The sequence below is a fragment of the Pocillopora damicornis genome, chromosome 8, assembly GCF_964200805.1.
Source record: "Pocillopora damicornis chromosome 8, jaPocDami1.2, whole genome shotgun sequence".
Taxonomy (NCBI): Eukaryota; Metazoa; Cnidaria; class Anthozoa; order Scleractinia; family Pocilloporidae; genus Pocillopora; species Pocillopora damicornis.
Genome location: NC_142677.1, coordinates 24235457 through 24249238, shown reverse-complemented (window position 1 = coordinate 24249238; position 13782 = coordinate 24235457). Strand labels below are relative to the sequence as shown.

The window sequence follows — 13782 nt, the reverse complement described above, 5'->3', positions numbered from 1 at the left end:
AAAAGAAAAAATCTAACAAAACTTGTTGTGATCAAAACATGCCGGCCTTACCTCTTTCAGATGACCTGTAGTGCTGAACGACCATAACATTTTCCTACAACTGCCCCATGCAACGTATCAGGGTTTTCCTATCAGCAAACGAACCCATCTTGCAAAGATTAATATCGCAGTATAATAATTCTTTACCTACCTTCTCAGTGATGGAAAGCCGTTGAAAATGAGCTCATCTTGAGCTGCAGAAAGTTAAATTGTCTGAAGCTCTTAAATCGAGAAAAAGGCGCCCTCTTCTTTTATATTATATCTGGCAAACTCAAGACAACCTTAACTCTTACACTAGAATAGACTAGACTATACTTCCTTTACTGAGACATTTAACATACCTATGGTTATTGTCCTAGCCTTGGATTCTACTCACCGTCGTAGCTCAGCTTTTTGTTATGGCTATCTTTTCATGAAGCGCTCCAATCCTGTTTTACTGATATCCTAGATTTACATTCAATTGTTTACTATACTTTATTATGTAGTACTTTTCTGCTTCGACCAGCCTTTAATCCATAACTCAGAAATTAAATACACCTGTGGCTATGTCGTAGCTTTGGATTCTTCTCGCGGTTGTAGCTTAGCTTGTGGTTGCGGCTATCTTTTAATGAAGCACTCCAGTCCTTCTCTGATCCGAACTGAGCCACGCAGTCATGCTGAAAAGAAAAAATCTAACAAAACTTGTTGCAATCAAAATCTGCCGGCCCTACCTCTTTCAGATAACATGTAGTGCTGATCGACCAAGATTTTTTGCTCCAACCGCTCTATGCAACGCATCAAGATTTTCCTATCAGCCAACGAACCCATGTACACAGGTTAGTATCACATTGTTATAATTCTTTACTTACCTTCTTAGTGATGAGCCACAGAAAGTTAAAATGTCTAAAGCTCTTAAACCGAAAAAAGGGCCCGCTGTTCTTTTATATTAATCCAGGCAAACTGGAGACAACCTTGGCTCCCACAATACACTAGACTATACTATACTTCCTTTAGTGAGACATTTAAGATACCTGTGGTTAAGTCCTTGTCTTTGATTCTCCTTCCTGTTGTATCTCAGCTTGTTGTTATGGCTATATTTTCAGGAAGCACTGCAGTCCTGTTTTACTAATCTCCCAGCCTTGGATTCAATACCTTACTATAGTATACCATGTAGTACTTTTCTAAGAGGACGACAATCTGCTTTGAATAGCCTTAAATCCACTTCTAAGTAATGTAACGTACCTGTGCTTATGTCCTAGCTTTGGATTCTTCTTGCAGCTGTGGCTTAGCTTGTTGTTATTATTATCCATTCCAGTCCTGCTCTATTGATAACTCAGTGTTGCAAATTCAGCCATAAATCACTAACGACCGTGTGATGTCTTGTGTCTTTCATAAAGGTCAGCTGGTGTCTTGGTAAAACTTTGTCTTGTGAGAAAAAATACTCACAAACCGTTAAGACAGCGTGGTGCTATATTTTAATATTCTGCAAAAACATTTTAAATACATTGACCATACGATAAAATTATATTCAGTTAATAACGTAAGTATTTCTTAACTTATTTATATATCAATTTATTTACATATTTATTCATCTCCCAACTAATTCATCATTTATTTAGTTCTTCAAGAATTAATCAATGTTTTCAGTGATTGAGATATGTATTTTATTTCTTTATTTTATGTTTTATTGATTATCAGTTATTCTTGTTTATTTTCAAGTTATCAGGTATACTTTTATTAAGGTATCATTAAAAAAGACCTGTCTACGACAATGCCGTTAGTAAACGCTCTTGATTGTGTTAGTGTCACAACTGAAGACATCACAGGGCTGAAATACACTTGTATGGGCTTAAATGTGGGCTTTTCCGAATAGCACTTCACTTGACTGTACGGGCCGCAATGCACTTGGCTGTTCCTAACTTGACTGAGCAGGACTGCGTTGTGCTAGACTCAACGGCAGTTAGTTGTTCTCGACTGGATGAGACAGAAATGAGCCGAGGTGTTACGAATTGCACTGCTCTGAAATGCACTTCACTGTACTAGACTCGACTGCTGTTGACTTGTATGGACCTAGGCTATCCTAGATTGAAATGTACTGAGGTGGAAGGGAATGAATGGATTTGGACGGGACGGGACGGGACTGGACTGGACGGGACGGGACCAGACTCCATTTAATGAACTGGACCGGATTAAACTGGACTGGAGTACACGTCAGCGGAGTGGAGTGGACTGGACTGGACGGCACTGTACCTAACTGGACTGGACTGTCTTTGCCTGAGATTAACTTCACCAGACTGCACTACACTGCACTACCCTGGATTGAACTTCGCCAGACTGCACCACACTGCACTACCGTGGATTGAACTGGAAAGTACCATACAGGACAGTCAGTTCACTGCACCTCGCTAGAATGATCTGCACCGAACTGCATTCCACGTTTCCAAATGAAACTGACAGACTGTACTGCGCTGCACGTGAATGTACTTCATTGGACTAGAGCACACAGGATAGCTTTGCACAGCGCTGGAAGAAAGTTAAAAGAATTGTTCTGGATTGCATAAACTGCAATGGAGTTGATGGCAATATGTTAATCTGCACTTGAATTTTATGCAAAAGACTACGAATAAAGACGGATGATATACCGATGTTTTAAGAAAAGATCAACTAAATAAAAATTATTATGAAGCTAGTTTCAGTTTCAATCATTCAAGACAATTCGTGTTTTTGAGCATACGAAATATGTAACAATGGATATCGTGTTAGTTGCCTTGAATTGTGCCATAACTGAATACTTACAGTTAATCGTCATCTGTGACCTTTCTGAGGGGTTGCTGATTAGGCCTTGTTTTAAAACACTATTTTTTCTACTTAAAACGGAAAACTGTTCAGAGAAAAAAAGGTGTTGAAATATTATACACGTCACATAGTGAGTAGTGAAATGTTGTCATTAAACCAATTAATTAGGAAAGCACCTAAAAAGCTCTGTAATAAGAAATTTCAGATAGCCTTAAAGAAAGATTAATTCTTACAAATAATTACATATTACCTATGCAGTGCTCGATGTGCTACTTGTTTATGATGTGATCCAAAGGGAGCCACGAGGTCATGCTGAAAAAAAAAATCTAACAACTTGTTTCAATCAAAACATGCCAGCCTTTCCTCTTTCAGATAACCTGTAGTGCTGATCGACCATAACTTTTTTTCTCCAACCCCTCTATGCAACGCATCAGAGTTTTCTTATAAGCCAACGAACCCACCGACGTTCCCATGGCCATTTTTTCGTTAAGTAGTCCAGTCCTGCTCTACCGATATTTTTAGTTTTGAATTCAGTACTTTACTATACTGTACTATGTAGCACTTTTCTAAGAGAAAGACAATCCGCTTCGACTAGCCTTTAATCTATTACTCAGAAATTTAACTTACCTGTGGTTGTCCTAGCTTTGGATTTTCGTTGCTGTTGTAGCTCAGCTTGTTGTTATGACTCTTTATGAAGCACTCCAGTCCTGCTCTGATCCGAACTGAGCGACGAGGTCATGCTTAAAAGAAAAAATCTGACAAAACGTGTTGCAATGGAAACATGCCAACCTTACCTCTTTTCAGATGACCTGCAGTGCTGATTGACCATAACTTTTTCATCCAACTGCTCTTTGCAACGCATCAGGGTTTTCCTATCAGCCAACGAGCCCATGTTACACAGGTTAGTATCACAGTATTATAATTCTTTACCTACCTTCTCAGTGATGGAAAGCCGCTAAAAATGAGCTCATCAGCTGGAGAAAGTTAAAATGTCTCAAGGTCTTAAATCGAAAAAAAGGCGCGCCTTTTTATATAAATTCTGGCAAACTCGAGACAACCTTAACTCCTACACCTGACTAGACTAGACTAGACTGTACTTCCTTTCCGGAGATACTTAGCATACCTGTGGTTATATCCTAGCCTTGGATTCTCCCCGCTGTTGTAGTTCAGCTTGTTGTAATGGCTATCTTTTCCTGAAGCACTCCAGTCCTGTTTTACTGATATCCCAGCTTTAAATTCGATTCGTTACTATATTACACTATGTAGTGCTTTTTCTGTTTCGACTAGCCTGTAATCTATTACTCAGAAATTTAACGTACCTGTGGTTATGTCCTAGCTTTGGATTCTCCACGCTGTTTTACCTCAGCTTGTGGTTGTCGCTATCTTTTTATGAAGCACTCCACTCCTGCTCCGATCCAAAGTGAGCCACGAGGCGATGCTTAAAAGAAAAAATATGACAAAACTTGTTGTAAATCAAAACGTGCCGGCCTTACCTCTTTCAGATGACCTGTAGTGCTGATCGACCATACCTTTTTCTTACAACTGTTTTATGCAACGCAGCAGGGTTTTCCTATCAGTTAACGAACTCATGTTACACAGGTTAGTATCACATTGTTATAATTCTTTACTTACCTTGTCAGCGATGGAAAGCCGCGTAAAACAAGCTTATCTTGAGCTGCAGAAAGTTAAAATGTCTGGAGCTCTTAAATCGGAAAAAAAACCCGCTCTTCTTTTATATCAGTTCTGGCAAACTCGAGAGAACCGTAACTCCTAGATTGTACTATACTAGACTAGACTATACTATACTTCCTTTCCTGAGACATTTAACATACCTGTAGTTATGTCCTAGCCTTGAATTCTCCTCGGTATTGTAGCTTGTTGTTATGGCTATCTTTTCATGAAGAACTCCAGTCCTGTTTTACTGATATGGCAGCTTAAATTCAATTCTTTACTATATTAAACTACGTTGTATTTTTTTAAGAGGAAGGCAATCCGCTTCAACCAGCCTTTAATCAATTCCTCAGAAATTTAAAGTTGGTGTGGTAATGTTCTAGGTTTGGATTCTCCTCGCTGTTGTAGCTCAACTTGTTGTTATGGCTATCCTCTTATGAAGCACTCCAGTCCTCCTCTACTGATATCCGTCCTTTAACTTCAACACTATAGTATACTATACTATGTAGCACTTTTTGTGCTCAAACATTTAATGTACCTCCTAGCTTCGGATTCTCCTCGCAGGTGTTGCTCAGCTTGTTGTTATGATTATCCATTCCAATTCTGCTCTACTGATATCCCAGTGTTTCAAGTCAACCATGAATCACTAGTGACCCTGTGATTGCCTATGTCTTTCCAAAAGGTCAGCTGATGCCTTTGGAAAACTGAGTCTTGTGAGAAAAAACAGTTGCAAACTTTTAAGGCAACGTGGTGCTATATTTTAATATTCTGCAACAATATTGTTTATATATAGACCCTACGATAAAATTGTACTTATTTAACAACGTACCTATTTCTCAACTTACTAATATATCAATTTATTTACATATTTATTTATCTCCCTATTACTTCATCATTTCTTTAGTTCTTCAAGAATTAATCAATGTTTTCAGTGATTGAGGTGTATATTTTATTTCTTTATTTTATCCTTGATTAATTATCAATTATTCTTGTTTACTTTTCAGTTATTTGGTATACTTTTATCAAGGTATCATTAAAAAAGACCTGTGTACGACAATGCCGTAGGTAGACGCTCTTGATTGTGTTGGTGTGACAACTGAAGACAAGACTGGACTGAAATACACTTGTATGGGCTTCAATGTGGACTTTTCCGAATAGCACTTTACTTGACTGGACGGGCTGCAATGCACTTGGTTGGTCCTAACTTGACTGAGCAGGACTGCGTTGTGCTAGACTCAACGGCAGTTAGTTGTTCTCGACTGGATGAAACAGAAATGAGCCGAGGTGTTACGGATTGCACTGCTCTGCACTGCACTGCACTTCAGTGTACTAGACTCAACTGCTGTTGACTTATATGGACTTGGGCTATCGTAGATTGAAATGTACTTAGGTGGAAGGGAATGAATGGAATTGGACGAATAGATTTGAGCGGGACGGAACTGGACTGGAAGGGACGGGACGGGAACAGACTCCTCTTAATGGACTGAACCGGATGGCCTTAACTACAATGGAGTAGATGGCAATACATTTATCTACACTTGACTTACATGCAAAAAGACTGCTAATAAAGACTGATAATATACTGATGTTTTGAGAGAACATCAACGAAACAAAAATTATATTATGAAGCTAGTTTCAGTTTCAATTATTTAAGACAATTCGTGTTTTGAGCATACGAAATATATAACAATGGGTATCGTGTTAGTTGTCCTTAATCTGTTTCATAATCGAATACTTACAGTTAATCGGCATCTGTCACCTTTCTAATGGGCTGCTGATTAGGCCTTGTTTGAAAACACTAGTTTTTCTCCCCTGAAAACAGAAAACTGTCCAGAGAAAAAAAAAGATGTTGAAATATTAAATACGTCACATTGTGAAACGTTGTTATTACACCAATTAATCAGGAAACCACCCAAAAGGTTCTGTAAACAGGAAATTTTAGATAGTCTAGAAGAAAGAATAACTCTTACAAGTGATTACATATTACCTATGAAGCGCTCGATGTGCTATTTGGTTTTTTTTGTTTCAGCCAACGAACCCATGTTACACAGGTTAGTATCACAGTATTATAATTCTTTACCTACCTTCTCAGTGATGCTAAGCCGCTGAAAATGGGCTTTTCTTGAGCTACAGAAAGTTAAAATGTCTAAAGCTCTTAAACCGAAAAAGCGCCCGCTGTTCTTTTATATAAATTCTGGCAAACTCGAGACAACCTTAACTCCTACACTAGACAAGACTAGACTTCCTTTACTGAGACATTTAACATACCTGTGGTTAGGTCCTAGCTTTGAATTCTCCTCGCTGTTGTAGCTCAGGTTGTTGTTATAGCTCTCTTTTTATGAAGCACTCCAGTCCTGCTCCCATCCGAACTGAGCCACGAGGTCATCCTGGAAAAAAGAAATCTAACAAAGCTTGTTGCAATCAAAGATGCTGGCATTACCTCTTTTAGATGATTTGTAGTGCTGATGGACTATAATTTTTTCTTACAACTCCTTTAGGCAACGCATCAGGGTTTTCCTATCAGTGAATGAACCTATGTTACGCAGGTTAATATCAAATTGTGAAGTTTATATGAAATAATTCATATTTGTACTGCGGTTGTAGATGAAAGTGAAATGTGATCATCGCAGTAAATTTTCCAATTTAAGCAATTGGAAAGAAGAAGCCTGAAAAAAAATCAGGACTTCAACGGGATTCGAACCCGTGACCTCCGCGATACCGGTGCGATGCTCTACCAACTGAGCTATGAAGCCACACATTGGGAGTGAGGTCAATTTATTGAGTTCATATCTTCCCGTGCAGTGAAATGATGTGAAGTTTATATGAAATAATTCATATTTGTACTGCGGTTGTAGATGAAAGTGAAATGTGATCATCGCAGTAAATTTTCCAATTTAAGCAATTGGAAAGAAGAAGCCTGAAAAAAAATCAGGACTTCAACGGGATTCGAACCCGTGACCTCCGCGATACCGGTGCGATGCTCTACCAACTGAGCTATGAAGCCACACATTGGGAGTGAGGTCAATTTATTGAGTTCATATCTTCCCGTGCAGTGAAATGATGTGAAGTTTATATGAAATAATTCATATTTGTACTGCGGTTGTAGATGAAAGTGAAATGTGATCATCGCAGTAAATTTTCCATTTTAAGCAATTGGAAAGAAGAAGCCTGAAAAAAATCAGGACTTCAACGGGATTCGAACCCGTGACCTCCGCGATACCGGTCAAATTGTTATAATTATTAACTTACCTTCTCAGTGATGCAAAGTCGCTAAAATAAGCTTATTGTGAGTTGCAGAAAGTTAAAATGTCTTAAGCTCTTGAATGGAAAAAAAGGCGCGCTCTTCTTTTATATTGATTCTGCCAAACTCGAGACAACCTCAACTCTTGCACTAGAGTAGACTAGACTAGACTATAGTATACTTTCTTTGTTGAGACATTTAACATACCTGTGGTTATGTCCTAGCTTTGGATTCTCCTCTCTGTTGCATCTCAGCTTGTTTTTATGGCTCTCTTTTTATGAAGCAGTCCAGTCCTGCTCTGATCCGAACTGAGCCACGAGGTCAAGATGGAAAAAAAAACCTGTAGTGCTGATGGACCATAACTTTTTCCTATAACTGCTTTAGGCAACGCATCAGGGTTTTCCTATTAGTGAGCGAACCCATCTTACACAGGTTAGTATGAAATTTTTATGATTATTTACTTACCTTCTCAGTGATGCAAAGTCGCTGAAATGAGTTTATCGCGAGTTTCAGAAAGTTTAAATGTCTCAAGCTCTAAAATAGAAAAAAGGCGCGCTCATCTTTTATCTTCATTCTGGCAAACTCGAGATAACCTTAACTCCTACACTAGATTAGACTAGACTATGCTATACTTCCTTTACTGAGACATTTAACATATCTGTGGTTATGCGCTAGCTTTGCATTCTCCTCTCAGTTGTATCTCAGCTTGTTGTTATGGCTCTCTTTTTATGAAGCACTCCAGTCCTGCTGAAAAAAAAAAACCTAACAAAACTTGTTACAATCAAAACATGCCGGTCTCACCTCTAACAGATGACCTTTAGTGCTGATTGACCATAACGTTTTCCTACAACTGCTTTAGGCAACGCATCAGGGTTTTCCTATAGTGAACGTACCCATCTTACTCAGGTTAATATCAAATTGGTATGATTATTTACTTACCTTCTCAGTGATGCAAAGTCGCTGAAATGAACTTATCGTGAGTTGCAGAAAGCTAAAATGTCTCAAGCTCTAAAATGTAAAAAAAAGGTGCGCTCTTCTTTTATATTAGTTCTGGTAAACTCGAGACAGCCTTAACTCTTTCACTAGACTGGACTATACTATACTTCCTTTGCTGAGATATTTAACATACCTGTGGTTGTCCTAGCTTTGAGTTGTCCTCACTGTTGTGGCTCAGCTTTTTGTTATGGCTATCTTTTCATGAAGCCCTTCAGTCCTGTTCTATTGACATCCAAGCTTTAAATTCAATATTTTACTATACTATACTATACTATATAGCACTTTTGTAAGAGGAAGATAATCCGCTTCGACTAGCCTTTAAATTATTACTAACAAATTAAACGTACCTGTGGTTATGTCCTAGCTTTGGATTTTCCTCGCTGTTGTAGCTCAGCTTGTTGTTACGACTATCTTCTAATGAAACAATGTAGTCCTCCTCTACTGATATCCGTGCTTGAACTTCAATATTATACTGCAATATGTAGTACTTTTTGTAAGAGGAAGGCAATCCGCTTCGAGTAGCTTTTAATCCATTACTCAGAAATTTAACGTACCTCTGGTTATGTCCTAGCGTTGGATTCTCCTCGCACCTGGTTCTCAGCTTGCTGTTTTGATTATCCATCCCAGTCCTGCTCTACTGATATCCCAGTATTGCAAATTGAGCCATGAATCACTAGCGACCCTGTGATTGCTTGTGTCTTATTAAAGGTCAGCTGGCGTCTTGGTAAAACTTAGTCTTGTGAGAAAAAATATTTACAAACCTCCAAGTCAACGTGGTACTGTATTTTAATATTCTGCAAAAAGATTGTTAATACATAGACCATGCGATAAAATTGTATTTATTTAACAACGTAACTGTTTCTTAACCTATTCATATATCTCTCTATCAATTTATCAGTTCTTTAGTTCTTCAAGAATTAATCAATGTTATCAGTTAGTGAGACATATTTATTTCTTATTTTATCTTTTATTGATTATCAATTATTTTTGTTTGTTTTTAAGTTACTAGGTACACTTTTATTAAAAGTAAAGCCCAAGTGACCGGCCCAAGTGGCCCAAGGTATTATTAAAGAAGACCTTTCTACGACAATGTAAGTAGACGCTCTTCCTTGAGTTGGTGTGATATCTGAAGACAACACTGGACTAAAATACACTTGTATGGGCTTAAATGTGGGCTTTTTGGAATAGCATCTCACTTGAGTGGACGGGCCCCAATGCACGTTGTTGTTCCTAACTCGGCTGAGCAGGACTACGGTGTCCTGGACTCGGTGGCAATTAGTTGTTCTCGACTGGATGGGACGGGACTGGGCTGAGCTCTTACGGATTGCACTGCTTTGCACTGCATTTGACTGGACTTGACTCGACTGCTATTGACTTATATGGACCAGGGCTAAGCTGGATTGAAATGTACTTAGCTGGGAAGGAATGAACTGGAATTGGACGGGAACGAACAGGATTGGACTGGACGGGACTGGACTGGACGGGCGCAGATTCCACCGAATGGACTGGACCGGGGTGGACTGAGCCGGACAGCAGTTCAGAAGACTGAACTGGACGGCACTGCACTTCACTGGACTTGACTGTCTTAGTCTGAGCTTGACTTCACCAGACTGCACTACTCCGGATTGAACTGGAAAGTACCATACAGGACAGTCACTGCACCTCGCTACACTGATCTGCACCGAACTGCATTTCACGTTTCCGAATGAAACTGATAAAGACTGTACCAGACCACACAGGATAGCTTAGAAAAGCACTTAAAGTAAGTTAAAAGGATTGTTCTGGATTACCTAAACTGCAATGGAGTAGATGGCAATACATTTATCTACACTTGACTCACATGCAAAAAGACTGCTAATAAAGAATGATAATATACTGATGTTTTGAGAAAACATCAACGAAATAAAAATTATATTATGAAGCTAGTTTCAAATTCAATAATTTAAGACAATTCGTGTTTTGAAAACAGAAAACAGAAAACTGTTCAGAGGAAAAACGATGTTGAAATATCAAACACATCACATTGTGAAACGTTGTGATTAAAACAATTAATCAGGAAACCACCTAAAAAGTTCTGTAAACAGAAAATTTCAGATAGTCTAGAAGAAAGAATAACTCTTACAAATGATTACATATTACCTATGAAGCGCTCGATGTGCTATTTGGTTTTGACGTGATTTGAAGTGAGCCACGAGGTCATGCTGAAAAGAAAACATTTAACAACCTGTTGCAACCAAAAAATGTCGGCCTTACCTCTTTCAGATGACCTGTAGTGCTTATCGACCATACGCTTTCATTCCAATTGCTCTATGCAACGCATCAGGGTTTTCCTATGAGCCAACGAACTCATGTTACACAGATTTGTATCACAGTATTATAATTCTTTACTTACCTTCTCAGTGATGGGAGGCCGCCAAAAATGAGCTGGAGAAAGTTAAAATATCTCAAGCTCTAAAATCGAAAAAAAGGCCCGCTCTTCTTTTACATAAACTCTGACAAAATCGAGACCTCTTTCAGATGACCTGTAGTGCTAATGGACCATAACTTTTTCCTCCAGCTGCTTCTCAACGCATCAGGTATCAGTGAACGAACCCATCTTTCACAAATTAGTATCACGTTGTTACGATTATTTACTTATCTTCTAAGTGATGGAAGGCCGCTGAAAACAAGCTTATCTTGAGCTGCAGAAAGTTAGAATGTCTCAAGATCTTAAATCGAAAAAAAGGCCTGCTCTTCTTTTATATTAATTCTGGCAAACTCGAGACAACCTTAACTGCTACACTAGACTAGACTATACTATACTATACTTCCTTTACTGAGACATTTAACATTCCTGTGGTTATGTCCTAGTCTTTGATTCTCCTTGCTGTTGTAGCTCAGCTTGTTGTTATTGCCATCTTATCATGAAGCACTCCAGTCCTGCTCTACTGATATCCCTGCTTTAAATTTAACACTAGACTTTAGTATATAGTAATTTTATAAGAGGAAGAGAACCCACTTTGACTAGCCTTTAATCCATTACTCAGAAACTTTGGATTTTCCTCGTTGTTGTAGGTAGGGTTGTTGTTGTGGCTATCTTTTTATGAAGCACTCTCAGTCCTGCTCTACTCCTATCTTAGCTTAAACTTCAATTAATCAGGAAGCCACCTAAACAGTTCGGCAAACAGAAAATTTCAGATAGTCTAGAAGAAAGAATAATTCTTTCAAATGATTACATATTACCTATGAAGCGCTCGATGTGCTTCTTGTTTATGACGCAATCCGAAGGAGTCACGAGGTCATGCTGAAAAGAAAAAATCGAACAAAACTTGTTGTAATCAAAACATGCCGGCCTTACCTCTTTCAGATGACCTGTAGTGCTAATCGACAATAACTTTCTCCGCTTACTGCTCGATGCAACGCATCAGAGTTTTCCTATCAGGCAACGAACCCATCTTGCACAGGTTAGTATCACATTGTTATTAATCTTTACTTACCTTCTCAGTGATGCAAACACGCTGAAAATGAGCTTATCTTGAGCTGCAGAAATCTAAAATGTCTCAAGCTCTTAAATTTAAGAAAAGGCTCGCTCTTCTTTCATATAAATTGTGGCAAACTCGAGACGACGTTAGCTCCTATACTGGACTAGACAAAAGTATACTATATATCCATTACTCAGAAATTTAACATACCTGTAGTTATGTCCTAGCTTTGGATTCTCCTCGGTGTTGTAGCTCAGCTGGTTGTTACGGCCATCTTTTCGTGAAGTACTCCAGTCCTCCTCTACTGATATCCCAGCGTTAACTTCAATACTACACTATACTATGTAGTAGTTTTATAGGAGGAAGACAATCCGCTTCGACTGGCCTTTAATCCATCACTCAGAAATTTAAATGTCCTAGTTTTAGATTCTCCTCGCAGCTGTTGCTCAGCTTGTTGTCACGATTATCCATCCCAGTCCTGCTCTACTGATATCCCAGTGTTGCGATTTCAGCCATGAATCACTAGCGACCTTGTGATTGCTGGTGTCATTCCAAAGGTCAGCTGGTGTCTTAGGAAAAGTCTTGTGAAAAAAAATACTTGCAAACTTTTAAGACAACGTGGTACTGGATTTTATCTTCTGCAAAAAGATTGTTAAACTTCTTTATATATCAATTTATTTATATATTATTGATCTCCCTATTTAACTCATCATTTCTTTAGTTCTTTAAGAATTAATCAATGTCATTAGTTATTAATTTATCTTTTAGTGATCAATTGTTTTTGTTTATTTCAAATTATCAGGTTTACCCTTATCACATTATTAAGCGAAGAAACTCATCTTAGACAGATCAATATGTCAAAATTATAATAATTCTTCACTTACCGTCTCAGTGATGTACAGCCCCTGAAAACGGGCTTATGTTGATCCGCAGGTATGGGAAATTCAAAATAAAATGTTGAAAAGTTTTGGCGAGTCCCCGAAAATGGACAGAGTTAAGTTTTGAAATCCTTTGCACTCGTCAATGGATGACTGTCGCTAAATGTAAGAAAACCAATCAAACCCTCCGAAAATGGGCGAACGCACAGTTAACACCAAGGTGACTTTGCTTCTGGGGCTTTTTCAATGCCAAATTGGAAAGTCATTGTAACAATCCAGTTCATGATTCGAGCAAATGCCCCGAAATTGGCAATTCAAGCCTCCAAAAATAGGTCAGTATAAAGCTCCTGCAGTTGAAATTGCGTTAGTGAGATCAAAAAATAGTTTCTCAATAAAGAAAAGACACGACGCCCGCATCTTAATTGAATTCTTGAAACAGAAATTTACACTGGGCACCGCGAAAAATAAATCACATAAATTTGTGTATCCCAAAAATAAAGAAAAGAACACAGAGGCAATCGGGTCAAGCATTTAATTTATAATACCACATAACATCAATAAATTAACTTAGATTTTTCGAAATTACTTCACAGAACCCAGCAGGAGGGGACGCGCACCCTAGACGAAGAATTGGGCGTCCACAAAACTCCGAATGTTCCGTGTCAGTAATGCCGACACCCTGATAATTTGAACACCCATAGTGTCCCAGACGGTGCTTTCA

At 38.5% G+C, this 13782-nt stretch overlaps 1 long non-coding RNA gene across 1 annotated transcript; it reads right to left on the bottom strand.

Moving 5' to 3' along the window:
* Nucleotides 1-4711: 4711 nt before the first annotated feature.
* LOC149041894 (uncharacterized) lies at nt 4712-6889 on the bottom strand. The gene is made up of 3 exons (XR_016179288.1): nt 6754-6889; nt 6225-6311; nt 4712-5744 (listed from the first exon to the last, which is right to left on the bottom strand). It is a non-coding gene; the product is annotated as an uncharacterized LOC149041894 (long non-coding RNA).
* Nucleotides 6890-13782: the final 6893 nt, after the last annotated feature.